Source organism: Camellia sinensis, chromosome 15, assembly GCF_055761805.1.
Source record: "Camellia sinensis isolate YWXY chromosome 15, ASM5576180v1, whole genome shotgun sequence".
NCBI lineage: Eukaryota > Viridiplantae > Streptophyta > Magnoliopsida > Ericales > Theaceae > Camellia > Camellia sinensis.
Window position 1 is genome coordinate 77483241 of NC_138975.1, and position 13548 is coordinate 77496788.

At 48.6% G+C, this 13548-nt stretch overlaps 1 protein-coding gene across 1 annotated transcript in view; it reads right to left on the reverse strand.

The window, feature by feature from the left end:
- Positions 1-13548, reverse strand: part of LOC145813075 (uncharacterized) — a 103071-nt gene that overhangs the window by 57354 nt on the left and 32169 nt on the right. The window lies entirely within an intron of this gene.

Below are 13548 nucleotides of genomic sequence, written 5' to 3' on the forward strand. Positions count from 1 at the left end.
CTTACTCCCAAACCGGGAACCCGATTCGAGCCCCGTCTTCTCCCACAAGTCTCTCGTGCCTAGGCGGTCGTGTGTGCCAGGTTTCGTGCCAATCGAACCCCGTTTGGTGATTTTAAGGTGTCAAAACCTCGAATTCAAATTTCTTAACGAACTAGGTTGCCTAGAGTGAAATCTGGCTCCAACTCCCAAACCGGGAACCCGATTGGTGCCCCGTCTTCTCCCACAAGTCTCTCGTCTTTAGGCGGTCATGTGTGCCCAGTTTTGTGCCAAACCGACGGCGTTTGGTATTTTGGGGCGTCAACACCTCGAATTCAAATTTCTTAAGGAACTACTTTTGCCAAGAGTGAAATCCGGTTTTAACTCCCAAACCGGGAACCCAATTCGAGCTGTGTCTTCTCCCAAAACTCTATTGTGTTTAGGCGGTCATGTGTGCCAAGTTTCGTGCCAAACCGACGACGTTTGGTATTTCGGGGCGTCCACACCTCAATTCAATTTTCATAAGGAACTAGTTTTGCCTAGAGCGAAATCCGGCTCTAACTCCAAAATCGGGAACCCAATTGGAGTCCTGTCATCTCCTACAAGTTTCTCGTGCTTAGGCGGTCTTGTGCGCCAGGTTTCGGGCAAAACATACGCCTTTTGGCAATTTCGGGGCGTCAACACCTCGAATTCAAGTTTCTTAAGGAACTAGTTTGCCTAGAGTGAAATCCGTCTCTAACTCCCAAACCGGGAACCCCATTGGAGTACCGTTTTCTCCCACAAGTCTCTCGTGCCTAGGTGGTCGTGTGTGTTAAGTTTCGTGTCAAGCCGACGCCGTTTGGTAATTTTGGGGCGTCAACACCTTAAATTCAAATTTCTTAAAGAACTAGCTTGCCTAGACCGAAATCCGGCTATAACTGCCAAACCGGGAACCCGATTCGAGCCCCGTCTTCTCCTACAAGTCTCTCGTGCCTAGGCAGTTGTGTGTGCCAAGTTTCTTGCCAAACCGACGCCGTTTGGCAATTTTGGGGCGTCAACACCTCGAATTTAAATATCTTAAGGGACCAAATTGTCTAGACCGAAATCTGGCTCTTACTCCCAAACCGGGAACCCGATTGGAGCCCCGTCTTCTCCCACAAGTCTCTCGTCTTTAGGCGGTCATGTGTGCCCAGTTTTGTGCCAAACCGACGGCGTTTGGTATTTTGGGGCGTCAACACCTCGAATTCAAATTTCTTGAGGAACTACTTTTGCCTAGAGTGAAATCCGGCTTTAACTCACAAACCGGGAACCCGATTGGAGCCGTGACTTCTCCCAAAACTCTATCGTGTTTAGGCGGTCATGCGTGCCAAGTTTCGTGCGAAACCCACGGCGTTTGGTATTTCGGGGCGTCCACACCTCGAATTCAATTTTCTTAAGGAACTCCAAAATCGGGAACCGAATTGGAGTCCTGCCATCTCCTACAAGTTTCTCGTGCTTAGGCGGTCTTGTGCGCCAGGTTTCGGGCGAAACAGACGCCTTTTGGCGATTTCGGGGCGTCAACACCTCGAATTCAAATTTATTAACGAACTAATTTGCCTATAGTGAAATCTAGCTCTAACTCCCAAACTGGGAACCTGATTGGAGCCCCGTCTTCTCCCACAAGTTTCACGTGCCTAGGCGGTCGTGTGTGCCAAGTTTCGTGCGAAACCGACGCCTTTTGGCGATTTTGGGACGTCAACACCTCGAATTTAAGTTTCTTAAGGAAGTAGCTTGCCTAGAGTGAAATCCGTCTCTAACTCCCAAACCGGGAACCCGATTGGAGTACCGTCTTCTCCCACAAGTCTCTCGTGCCTAGGCGGTCGTGTGTGTCAACTTTCGTGTCAAACCGACGCCGTTTGGTAATTTTGGGGCGTCAACACCTCGAATTCAAATTTCTTAAGGAACTAGCTTGCCTAGACCGAAATCCGGCTCTAACTCCCAAACCGAGAACCCAATTCGAGCCCCGTCTAGTCCCACAAGTCTCTCGTGCTTAGGAAGTCGTGTGTGCCAAGTTCCGTGCCAAACCGACGCCGTTTGGCGATTTTGGGGCGTCAACACCTCGTATTTAAATTTCTTAAGGGACCAAATTGTCTAGACCGAAATCTGGCTCTTACTCCCAAACCGGGAACCCGATTCGAGCCCCGTCTTCTCCCATAAGTCTCTCGTTCCTAGGCGGTCGTGTGTGCCAGGTTCGTGCCAATCGAACCCTGTTTGGTGATTTTAAGGTGTCAAAACCTCGAATTCAAATTTCTTAATGACCTAGGTTGCCTAGAGTGAAATCTGGCTCTAACTCCCAAATCGGGAGCCCGACTAGAGCCCCGTCTTCTCCCACAAGTCTCTCGTGTTTAGGCGGTCATGTGTGCCAAGTTTTGTGCCAAACCGACGGCGTTTGGTATTTTGGGGCGTCAACACCTCGAATTCAAATTTCTTAAGGAACTACTTTTGCCTAGAGTGAAATCCGGCTCTAACTCCCAAACCGGGAACCCAATTGGAGTCCTATCTTCTCCCACAAGTTTCTCGTGCCTAGGCGGTCGTGTGTGCCAAGTTTCGTGCGAAGTTTCGTGCGAAACTGACGCCTTTTGGCGATTTTGGGGCGTCTACACCTCGAATTCAAGTTTCTTGAGGAACTAGTTTGCCTAAAGAGAAATCCGGCTCTAACTCCCAAATCGGGAACCCGATTGGAGCCGTGTCTTCTCCCACAACTCTATCGTGTTTAGGCATTCATGTGTGCCAAGTTTCGTGCCAAACCGACGCGTTTTAGCGATTTTGGGGCGTCAAAACCACGAATTCAAGTTTCTTCAGGAACTAGTTTTCCTAGAGTGAAATCCGGCTCTGACTCCCAAACCGGGAGCCCGATTGGAGTACCGTCTTCTCCCAGAAGTCTAGGGACGAGAGACTTGTGGGAGAAGACGGTACTCCAATCGGGTTCCCGGTTTCGGAGTCAGAGCCGGATTTCACTCTAGGCAAACTAGTTCCTTAAGAAACTTGAATTCGAGGTGTTGACGCCCCAAAATCCGCAAACGGCGTCTGTTTTGCACGAAACTTGGCACACACGACCGCCTAGGCACGAGAAACTTGTGGGAGAAGACAGGATTTGAATCGGGTTCCCGGTTTGGGAGTTAGAGCCGGATTTCGGCCTCGGCAAGCTAGTTCCTTAAGAAATTTGAATTCGAGGTGATGATGCCCCAAAATCACCACAACAGCGTCGGTTTGGCACGAAATTTGGCACGCACGACAGCCTAGGCACGAGAGACTTCTGGGAGAAGACGGTACTCCAATCGGGTTCCCGGTTTGGGAGTCAGAGCCGGATTTCACTCTAGGAAAACTAGTTCCTTAAGAAACTTGAATTCGAGGTTTTGACGCCCTAAAATCGCCAAAAGGCGTCGGTTTCGCACAAAACCTGCCACACACTACCGCCTAGGCACGAGAAACTTGTGGGAGAAGACAGGACTCCAATCGGGTTTCCTGTTTGAGAGTTAGAGCCGGATTTCACTTTAGGCAAACTAGTTCCTTGAGAAACTTGAATTCGAGGTGTTGACGCCCCATAATCGCCAAGGAATTGGGGTCACTGCTGTGGCAAAGGCACAGCAGTGACTGTTGTGCTTCATTTTGTGATGCATTATGGGATTATTTTTATGATCTGAACCGTTCATTTTGTAAGATTTGTTGAGTACTTCAAGCCTACCAAAAATCATATTAATCGGATATCAACAACTATATGATCGAATTGCATATTTTTATATTATTTTTCAAAAGAAAAACTTCTTGTTTGTTTTTTTGGTTATCAATCATATAGTTATTGGTATCCGATTAATATGATTTTTGGTAGGCTTGAAGTACTCAACAAACCCTACAAAATGAACGGTTCAGATCATAAAAATAATCCCATAATGCATCACAAAATGAAGCACAACAGTCACTGCTGTGCCTTTGCCACAGCAGTGACCCCAATTCCTTGGCAATTATGGGGCGTCAACACCTCGAATTCAAGTTTCTTAAGGAACTAGTTTGCCTAAAGTGAAATCTGGCTCTAACTCCCAAACAGGAAACCCGATTGGAGTCCTGTCTTCTCCCACAAGTTTCTCGTGCCTAGGCGGTAGTGTGTGGCAGGTTTTGTGCGAAACCGACGCCTTTTGGCGATTTTAGGGCGTCAAAACCTCGAATTCAAGTTTCTTAAGGAACTAGTTTTCCTAGAGTGAAATCCGGCTCTGACTCCCAAACCGGGAACCCGATTGGAGTACCGTCTTCTCCCAGAAGTCTCTCGTGTCTAGGCTGTCGTGCGTGCCAAATTTCGTGCCAAACCGACGCTGTTGTGGTGATTTTGGGGCATCATCACCTCGAATTCAAATTTTTTAAGGAACTAGCTTGCCTAGGCCGCAATCCGGCTCTAACTCCCAAACCGGGAACCCGATTCAAATCCGGTCTTCTCCCACAAGTTTCTCGTGCCTAGGCGGTCGTGTGTGCCAAGTTTCGTGCAAAACAGACGCCGTTTGCAGATTTTGGGGCGTCAACACCTCGAATTCAAGTTTCTTAAGGAACTAGTTTGCCTAGAGTGAAATCCGGCTTTAACTCCGAAACCGGGAACCCGATTGGAGTACCGTCTTCTCCCACAAGTCTCTCGTTCCTAGGCGGTCGTGTGTGCCAAGTTTCGTGCCAGACCGACGCCGTTTGGTGATTTTGGGGCATAAGCACCTCGACTTCAAATTTCTTAACGAACTAGCTTGGCTAGACCGAAAACCGGCTCTAACACCCAAACCGGGAACCCGATTCGAGCCCTGTCTTCTCCCACAAGTCTCTCGTGCCTAGGCGGTCGTGTGTGCCAAGTTTCGTGCAAAACCAACGCCGTTTGGTGATTTTGGGACATCAACACCTCGAATTTAAATTTCTAAAGGGACCGAAATCCGGCTCTAACTCCCAAACCGGGAACCCGATTCGAGCCCCGTCTTCTCCCACAAGTCTCTCGTGCCTAGGAGGTCGTGTGTGCCAAGTTTCGTGCTAATCGAACCCCGTTTGGTGATTTTAAGGTGTCAAAACCTCGAATTCAAATTTCTTAACGAACTAGTTTGCCTATAGTGAAATCTGGCTCTCGCTCTCAAACTGGGAACCCGATTGGAGCCCCGTCTTCTCCCACAAGTCTCTCGTGATTAGGCGGTCTTGTGTGCCAAGTTTTGTGCCAAACTGACGGCATTTGGTATTTTGGGGTGTCAACACCTCGAATTCAAATTTTATAAGGAACTACTTTTGCCTAGAGTGAAATCCGGCTTTAACTCCCAAACCGGGAACCCAATTGGAGTCCTGTCTTCTCCCACAAGTTTCACGTGCCTAGCCGGTCGTGTGTGCCAAGTTTCGTACGAAACTGACGCCTTTTGGCGATTTTTGGGCGCCAACACCTCGAATTCAAGTTTCTCAAGAAATTAGTTTGCCTAGAATGAAATCCGTCTCTAACTCCCAAACCGGGAACCCGATTGGAGTACCGTTTTCTCCCACAAGTCTCTCGTGCCTAGGTGGTCGTGTGTGTTAAGTTTCGTGTCAAGCCGACGCCGTTTGGTAATTTTGGGGCGTCAACACCTCGAATTCAAATTTCTTAAGGAACTACTTCTGCCAAGACTGAAATCCGGCTTTAACTCCCAAACCGGGAACCCAATTTGAGCCGTGTCTTCTCCCAAAACTCTATTGTGTTTAGGCGGTCATGTGTGCCAAGTTTCGTGCCAAACCGACGACGTTTGGTATTTCGGGGCGTCTACACCTCGAATTCAATTTTCATAAGGAACTACTTTTGCCTAGAGCGAAATCCGGCTCTAACTCCAAAATCGGGAACCCAATTGGAGTCCTGTCATCTCCTACAAGTTTCTCGTGCTTAGGCGGTCTTGTGCGCCAGGTTTCGGGCGAAACAGACGCCTTTTGGCAATTTCGGGGCGTCAGCACCTCGAATTCAAGTTTCTTAAGGAACTAGTTTGCCTAGAGTGAAATCCGTCTCTAACTCCCAAACCGGGAACCCCATTGGAGTACCGTTTTCTCCCACAAGTCTCTCGTGCCTAGGTGGTCGTGTGTGTTAAGTTTCGTGTCAAGCCGACGCCGTTTGGTAATTTTGGGGCGTCAACACCTTAAATTCAAATTTCTTAAGGAACTAGCTTGCCTAGACCGAAATCCGGCTATAACTCCCAAACCGGGAACCCGATTTGAGCCCCGTCTTCTCCCAGAAGTCTCTCGTGCCTAGGCAGTCGTGTGTGCCAAGTTTCGTGCAAAACCAACGCCGTTTGGCGATTTTGGGGCATCAACACCTCGAATTTAAATTTCTAAAGGGACCGAAATCCGGCTCTAACTCCCAAACCGGGAACCCGATTCGAGCCCCGTCTTCTCCCACAAGTCTCTCGTGCCTAGGCGGTCGTGTGTGCCAAGTTTCGTGATAATCGAACCCCGTTTGGTGATTTTAAGGTGTCAAAACCTCGAATTCAAATTTATTAACGAACTAGTTTGCCTATAGTGAAATCTGGCTCTAACTCTCAAACCGGGAACCCGATTGGAGCCCCGTCTTCTCGCACAAGTCTCTCGTGATTAGGCGGTCTTGTGTGCCAAGTTTTGTGCCAAACTGACGGCATTTGGTATTTTGGGCCGTCAACACCTCGAATTCAAGTTTCTCAAGAAATTAGTTTGCCTAGAGTGAAATCCGTCTCTAACTCCCAAACCGGGAACCCGATTGGAGTACCGTTTTCTCCCACAAGTCTCTCGTGCCTAGGTGGCCGTGTGTGTTAAGTTTCGTGTCAAGCCGACGCCGTTTGGTAATTTTGGGGCGTCAACACCTTGAATTCAAATTTCTTAAGGAACTAGTTTGCCTAGACCGAAATCCGGCTCTAACTCCCAAACCGGGAACCCGATTCGAGCGCCGTCTTCTCCCACAAGTCTCTCGTGCCTAGGCAGTTGTGTGTGCCAAGTTTCTTGCAAAACCGACGCCGTTTGGCAATTTTGGGGCGTCAACACCTCGAATTTAAATTTCCTAACGGACAAAATTGTCTAGACCGAAATCTGGCTCTTACTCCCAAACCGGGAACCCGATTCGAGCCCCGTCTTCTCCCACAAGTCTCTCGTGCCTAGGCGGTCGTGTGTGCCAGGTTTCGTGCCAATCGAACCCCGTTTGGTGATTTTAAGGTGTCAAAACCTCGAATTCAAATTTCTTAACGAACTAGGTTGCCTAGAGTGAAATCTGGCTCCAACTCCCAAACCGGGAACCCGATTGGTGCCCCGTCTTCTCCCACAAGTCTCTCGTCTTTAGGCGGTCATGTGTGCCCAGTTTTGTGCCAAACCGACGGCGTTTGGTATTTTGGGGCGTCAACACCTCGAATTCAAATTTCTTAAGGAACTACTTTTGCCAAGAGTGAAATCCGGTTTTAACTCCCAAACCGGGAACCCAATTCGAGCTGTGTCTTCTCCCAAAACTCTATTGTGTTTAGGCGGTCATGTGTGCCAAGTTTCGTGCCAAACCGACGACGTTTGGTATTTCGGGGCGTCCACACCTCAATTCAATTTTCATAAGGAACTAGTTTTGCCTAGAGCGAAATCCGGCTCTAACTCCAAAATCGGGAACCTAATTGGAGTCCTGTCATCTCCTACAAGTTTCTCGTGCTTAGGCGGTCTTGTGCGCCAGGTTTCGGGCGAAACATACGCCTTTTGGCAATTTCGGGGCGTCAACACCTCGAATTCAAGTTTCTTAAGGAACTAGTTTGCCTAGAGTGAAATCCGTCTCTAACTCCCAAACCGGGAACCCCATTGGAGTACCGTTTTCTCCCACAAGTCTCTCGTGCCTAGGTGGTCGTGTGTGTTAAGTTTCGTGTCAAGCCGACGCCGTTTGGTAATTTTGGGGCGTCAACACCTTAAATTCAAATTTCTTAAAGAACTAGCTTGCCTAGACCGAAATCCGGCTATAACTGCCAAACCGGGAACCCGATTCGAGCCCCGTCTTCTCCTACAAGTCTCTCGTGCCTAGGCAGTTGTGTGTGCCAAGTTTCTTGCCAAACCGACGCCGTTTGGCAATTTTGGGGCGTCAACACCTCGAATTTAAATATCTTAAGGGACCAAATTGTCTAGACCGAAATCTGGCTCTTACTCCCAAACCGGGAACCCGATTGGAGCCCCGTCTTCTCCCACAAGTCTCTCGTCTTTAGGCGGTCATGTGTGCCCAGTTTTGTGCCAAACCGACGGCGTTTGGTATTTTGGGGCGTCAACACCTCGAATTCAAATTTCTTGAGGAACTACTTTTGCCTAGAGTGAAATCCGGCTTTAACTCACAAACCGGGAACCCGATTGGAGCCGTGACTTCTCCCAAAACTCTATCGTGTTTAGGCGGTCATGCGTGCCAAGTTTCGTGCGAAACCCACGGCGTTTGGTATTTCGGGGCGTCCACACCTCGAATTCAATTTTCTTAAGGAACTCCAAAATCGGGAACCGAATTGGAGTCCTGCCATCTCCTACAAGTTTCTCGTGCTTAGGCGGTCTTGTGCGCCAGGTTTCGGGCGAAACAGACGCCTTTTGGCGATTTCGGGGCGTCAACACCTCGAATTCAAATTTATTAACGAACTAATTTGCCTATAGTGAAATCTAGCTCTAACTCCCAAACTGGGAACCTGATTGGAGCCCCGTCTTCTCCCACAAGTTTCACGTGCCTAGGCGGTCGTGTGTGCCAAGTTTCGTGCGAAACCGACGCCTTTTGGCGATTTTGGGACGTCAACACCTCGAATTTAAGTTTCTTAAGGAAGTAGCTTGCCTAGAGTGAAATCCGTCTCTAACTCCCAAACCGGGAACCCGATTGGAGTACCGTCTTCTCCCACAAGTCTCTCGTGCCTAGGCGGTCGTGTGTGTCAACTTTCGTGTCAAACCGACGCCGTTTGGTAATTTTGGGGCGTCAACACCTCGAATTCAAATTTCTTAAGGAACTAGCTTGCCTAGACCGAAATCCGGCTCTAACTCCCAAACCGAGAACCCAATTCGAGCCCCGTCTAGTCCCACAAGTCTCTCGTGCTTAGGAAGTCGTGTGTGCCAAGTTCCGTGCCAAACCGACGCCGTTTGGCGATTTTGGGGCGTCAACACCTCGTATTTAAATTTCTTAAGGGACCAAATTGTCTAGACCGAAATCTGGCTCTTACTCCCAAACCGGGAACCCGATTCGAGCCCCGTCTTCTCCCATAAGTCTCTCGTTCCTAGGCGGTCGTGTGTGCCAGGTTCGTGCCAATCGAACCCTGTTTGGTGATTTTAAGGTGTCAAAACCTCGAAATTCAAATTTCTTAATGACCTAGGTTGCCTAGAGTGAAATCTGGCTCTAACTCCCAAATCGGGAGCCCGACTAGAGCCCCGTCTTCTCCCACAAGTCTCTCGTGTTTAGGCGGTCATGTGTGCCAAGTTTTGTGCCAAACCGACGGCGTTTGGTATTTTGGGGCGTCAACACCTCGAATTCAAATTTCTTAAGGAACTACTTTTGCCTAGAGTGAAATCCGGCTCTAACTCCCAAACCGGGAACCCAATTGGAGTCCTATCTTCTCCCACAAGTTTCTCGTGCCTAGGCGGTCGTGTGTGCCAAGTTTCGTGCGAAACTGACGCCTTTTGGCGATTTTGGGGCGTCTACACCTCGAATTCAAGTTTCTTGAGGAACTAGTTTGCCTAAAGAGAAATCTGGCTCTAACTCCCAAATCGGGAACCCGATTGGAGCCGTGTCTTCTCCCACAACTCTATCGTGTTTAGGCGTTCATGTGTGCCAAGTTTCGTGCCAAACCGACGCGTTTTAGCGATTTTGGGGCGTCAAAACCACGAATTCAAGTTTCTTCAGGAACTAGTTTTCCTAGAGTGAAATCCGGCTCTGACTCGCAAACCGGGAGCCCGATTGGAGTACCGTCTTCTCCCAGAAGTCTAGGGACGAGAGACTTGTGGGAGAAGACGGTACTCCAATCGGGTTCCCGGTTTCGGAGTCAGAGCCGGATTTCACTCTAGGCAAACTAGTTCCTTAAGAAACTTGAATTCGAGGTGTTGACGCCCCAAAATCCGCAAACGGCGTCTGTTTTGCACGAAACTTGGCACACACGACCGCCTAGGCACGAGAAACTTGTGGGAGAAGACAGGATTTGAATCGGGTTCCCGGTTTGGGAGTTAGAGCCGGATTTCGGCCTCGGCAAGCTAGTTCCTTAAGAAATTTGAATTCGAGGTGATGATGCCCCAAAATCACCACAACAGCGTCGGTTTGGCACGAAATTTGGCACGCACGACAGCCTAGGCACGAGAGACTTCTGGGAGAAGACGGTACTCCAATCGGGTTCCCGGTTTGGGAGTCAGAGCCGGATTTCACTCTAGGAAAACTAGTTCCTTAAGAAACTTGAATTCGAGGTTTTGACGCCCTAAAATCGCCAAAAGGCGTCGGTTTCGCACAAAACCTGCCACACACTACCGCCTAGGCACGAGAAACTTGTGGGAGAAGACAGGACTCCAATCGGGTTTCCTGTTTGAGAGTTAGAGCCGGATTTCACTTTAGGCAAACTAGTTCGTTGAGAAACTTGAATTCGAGGTGTTGACGCCCCATAATCGCCAAGGAATTGGGGTCACTGCTGTGGCAAAGGCACAGCAGTGACTGTTGTGCTTCATTTTGTGATGCATTATGGGATTATTTTTATGATCTGAACCGTTCATTTTGTAAGATTTGTTGAGTACTTCAAGCCTACCAAAAATCATATTAATCGGATATCAACAACTATATGATCGAATTGCATATTTTTATATTATTTTTCAAAAGAAAAACTTCTTGTTTGTTTTTTTGGTTATCAATCATATAGTTATTGGTATCCGATTAATATGATTTTTGGTAGGCTTGAAGTACTCAACAAACCCTACAAAATGAACGGTTCAGATCATAAAAATAATCCCATAATGCATCACAAAATGAAGCACAACAGTCACTGCTGTGCCTTTGCCACAGCAGTGACCCCAATTCCTTGGCAATTATGGGGCGTCAACACCTCGAATTCAAGTTTCTTAAGGAACTAGTTTGCCTAAAGTGAAATCTGGCTCTAACTCCCAAACAGGAAACCCGATTGGAGTCCTGTCTTCTCCCACAAGTTTCTCGTGCCTAGGCGGTAGTGTGTGGCAGGTTTTGTGCGAAACCGACGCCTTTTGGCGATTTTAGGGCGTCAAAACCTCGAATTCAAGTTTCTTAAGGAACTAGTTTTCCTAGAGTGAAATCCGGCTCTGACTCCCAAACCGGGAACCCGATTGGAGTACCGTCTTCTCCCAGAAGTCTCTCGTGTCTAGGCTGTCGTGCGTGCCAAATTTCGTGCCAAACCGACGCTGTTGTGGTGATTTTGGGGCATCATCACCTCGAATTCAAATTTTTTAAGGAACTAGCTTGCCTAGGCCGCAATCCGGCTCTAACTCCCAAACCGGGAACCCGATTCAAATCCGGTCTTCTCCCACAAGTTTCTCGTGCCTAGGCGGTCGTGTGTGCCAAGTTTCGTGCAAAACAGACGCCGTTTGCAGATTTTGGGGCGTCAACACCTCGAATTCAAGTTTCTTAAGGAACTAGTTTGCCTAGAGTGAAATCCGGCTTTAACTCCGAAACCGGGAACCCGATTGGAGTACCGTCTTCTCCCACAAGTCTCTCGTTCCTAGGCGGTCGTGTGTGCCAAGTTTCGTGCCAGACCGACGCCGTTTGGTGATTTTGGGGCATCAGCACCTCGACTTCAAATTTCTTAACGAACTAGCTTGGCTAGACCGAAAACCGGCTCTAACACCCAAACCGGGAACCCGATTCGAGCCCTGTCTTCTCCCACAAGTCTCTCGTGCCTAGGCGGTCGTGTGTGCCAAGTTTCGTGCAAAACCAACGCCGTTTGGTGATTTTGGGACATCAACACCTCGAATTTAAATTTCTAAAGGGACCGAAATCCGGCTCTAACTCCCAAACCGGGAACCCGATTCGAGCCCCGTCTTCTCCCACAAGTCTCTCGTGCCTAGGAGGTCGTGTGTGCCAAGTTTCGTGCTAATCGAACCCCGTTTGGTGATTTTAAGGTGTCAAAACCTCGAATTCAAATTTCTTAACGAACTAGTTTGCCTATAGTGAAATCTGGCTCTCGCTCTCAAACTGGGAACCCGATTGGAGCCCCGTCTTCTCCCACAAGTCTCTCGTGATTAGGCGGTCTTGTGTGCCAAGTTTTGTGCCAAACTGACGGCATTTGGTATTTTGGGGTGTCAACACCTCGAATTCAAATTTTATAAGGAACTACTTTTGCCTAGAGTGAAATCCGGCTTTAACTCCCAAACCGGGAACCCAATTGGAGTCCTGTCTTCTCCCACAAGTTTCACGTGCCTAGCCGGTCGTGTGTGCCAAGTTTCGTACGAAACTGACGCCTTTTGGCGATTTTTGGGCGCCAACACCTCGAATTCAAGTTTCTCAAGAAATTAGTTTGCCTAGAATGAAATCCGTCTCTAACTCCCAAACCGGGAACCCGATTGGAGTACCGTTTTCTCCCACAAGTCTCTCGTGCCTAGGTGGTCGTGTGTGTTAAGTTTCGTGTCAAGCCGACGCCGTTTGGTAATTTTGGGGCGTCAACACCTCGAATTCAAATTTCTTAAGGAACTACTTCTGCCAAGACTGAAATCCGGCTTTAACTCCCAAACCGGGAACCCAATTTGAGCCGTGTCTTCTCCCAAAACTCTATTGTGTTTAGGCGGTCATGTGTGCCAAGTTTCGTGCCAAACCGACGACGTTTGGTATTTCGGGGCGTCCACACCTCGAATTCAATTTTCATAAGGAACTACTTTTGCCTAGAGCGAAATCCGGCTCTAACTCCAAAATCGGGAACCCAATTGGAGTCCTGTCATCTCCTACAAGTTTCTCGTGCTTAGGCGGTCTTGTGCGCCAGGTTTCGGGCGAAACAGACGCCTTTTGGCAATTTCGGGGCGTCAGCACCTCGAATTCAAGTTTCTTAAGGAACTACTTTGCCTAGAGTGAAATCCGTCTCTAACTCCCAAACCGGGAACCCCATTGGAGTACCGTTTTCTCCCACAAGTCTCTCGTGCCTAGGTGGTCGTGTGTGTTAAGTTTCGTGTCAAGCCGACGCCGTTTGGTAATTTTGGGGCGTCAACACCTTAAATTCAAATTTCTTAAGGAACTAGCTTGCCTAGACCGAAATCCGGCTATAACTCCCAAACCGGGAACCCGATTCGAGCCCCGTCTTCTCCCAGAAGTCTCTCGTGCCTAGGCAGTCGTGTGTGCCAAGTTTCGTGCAAAACCAACGCCGTTTGGCGATTTTGGGGCATCAACACCTCGAATTTAAATTTCTAAAGGGACCGAAATCCGGCTCTAACTCCCAAACCGGGAACCCGATTCGAGCCCCGTCTTCTCCCACAAGTCTCTCGTGCCTAGGCGGTCGTGTGTGCCAAGTTTCGTGATAATCGAACCCCGTTTGGTGATTTTAAGGTGTCAAAACCTCGAATTCAAATTTATTTAACGAACTAGTTTGCCTATAGTGAAATCTGGCTCTAACTCTCAAACCGGGAACCCGATTGGAGCCCCGTCTTCTCGCA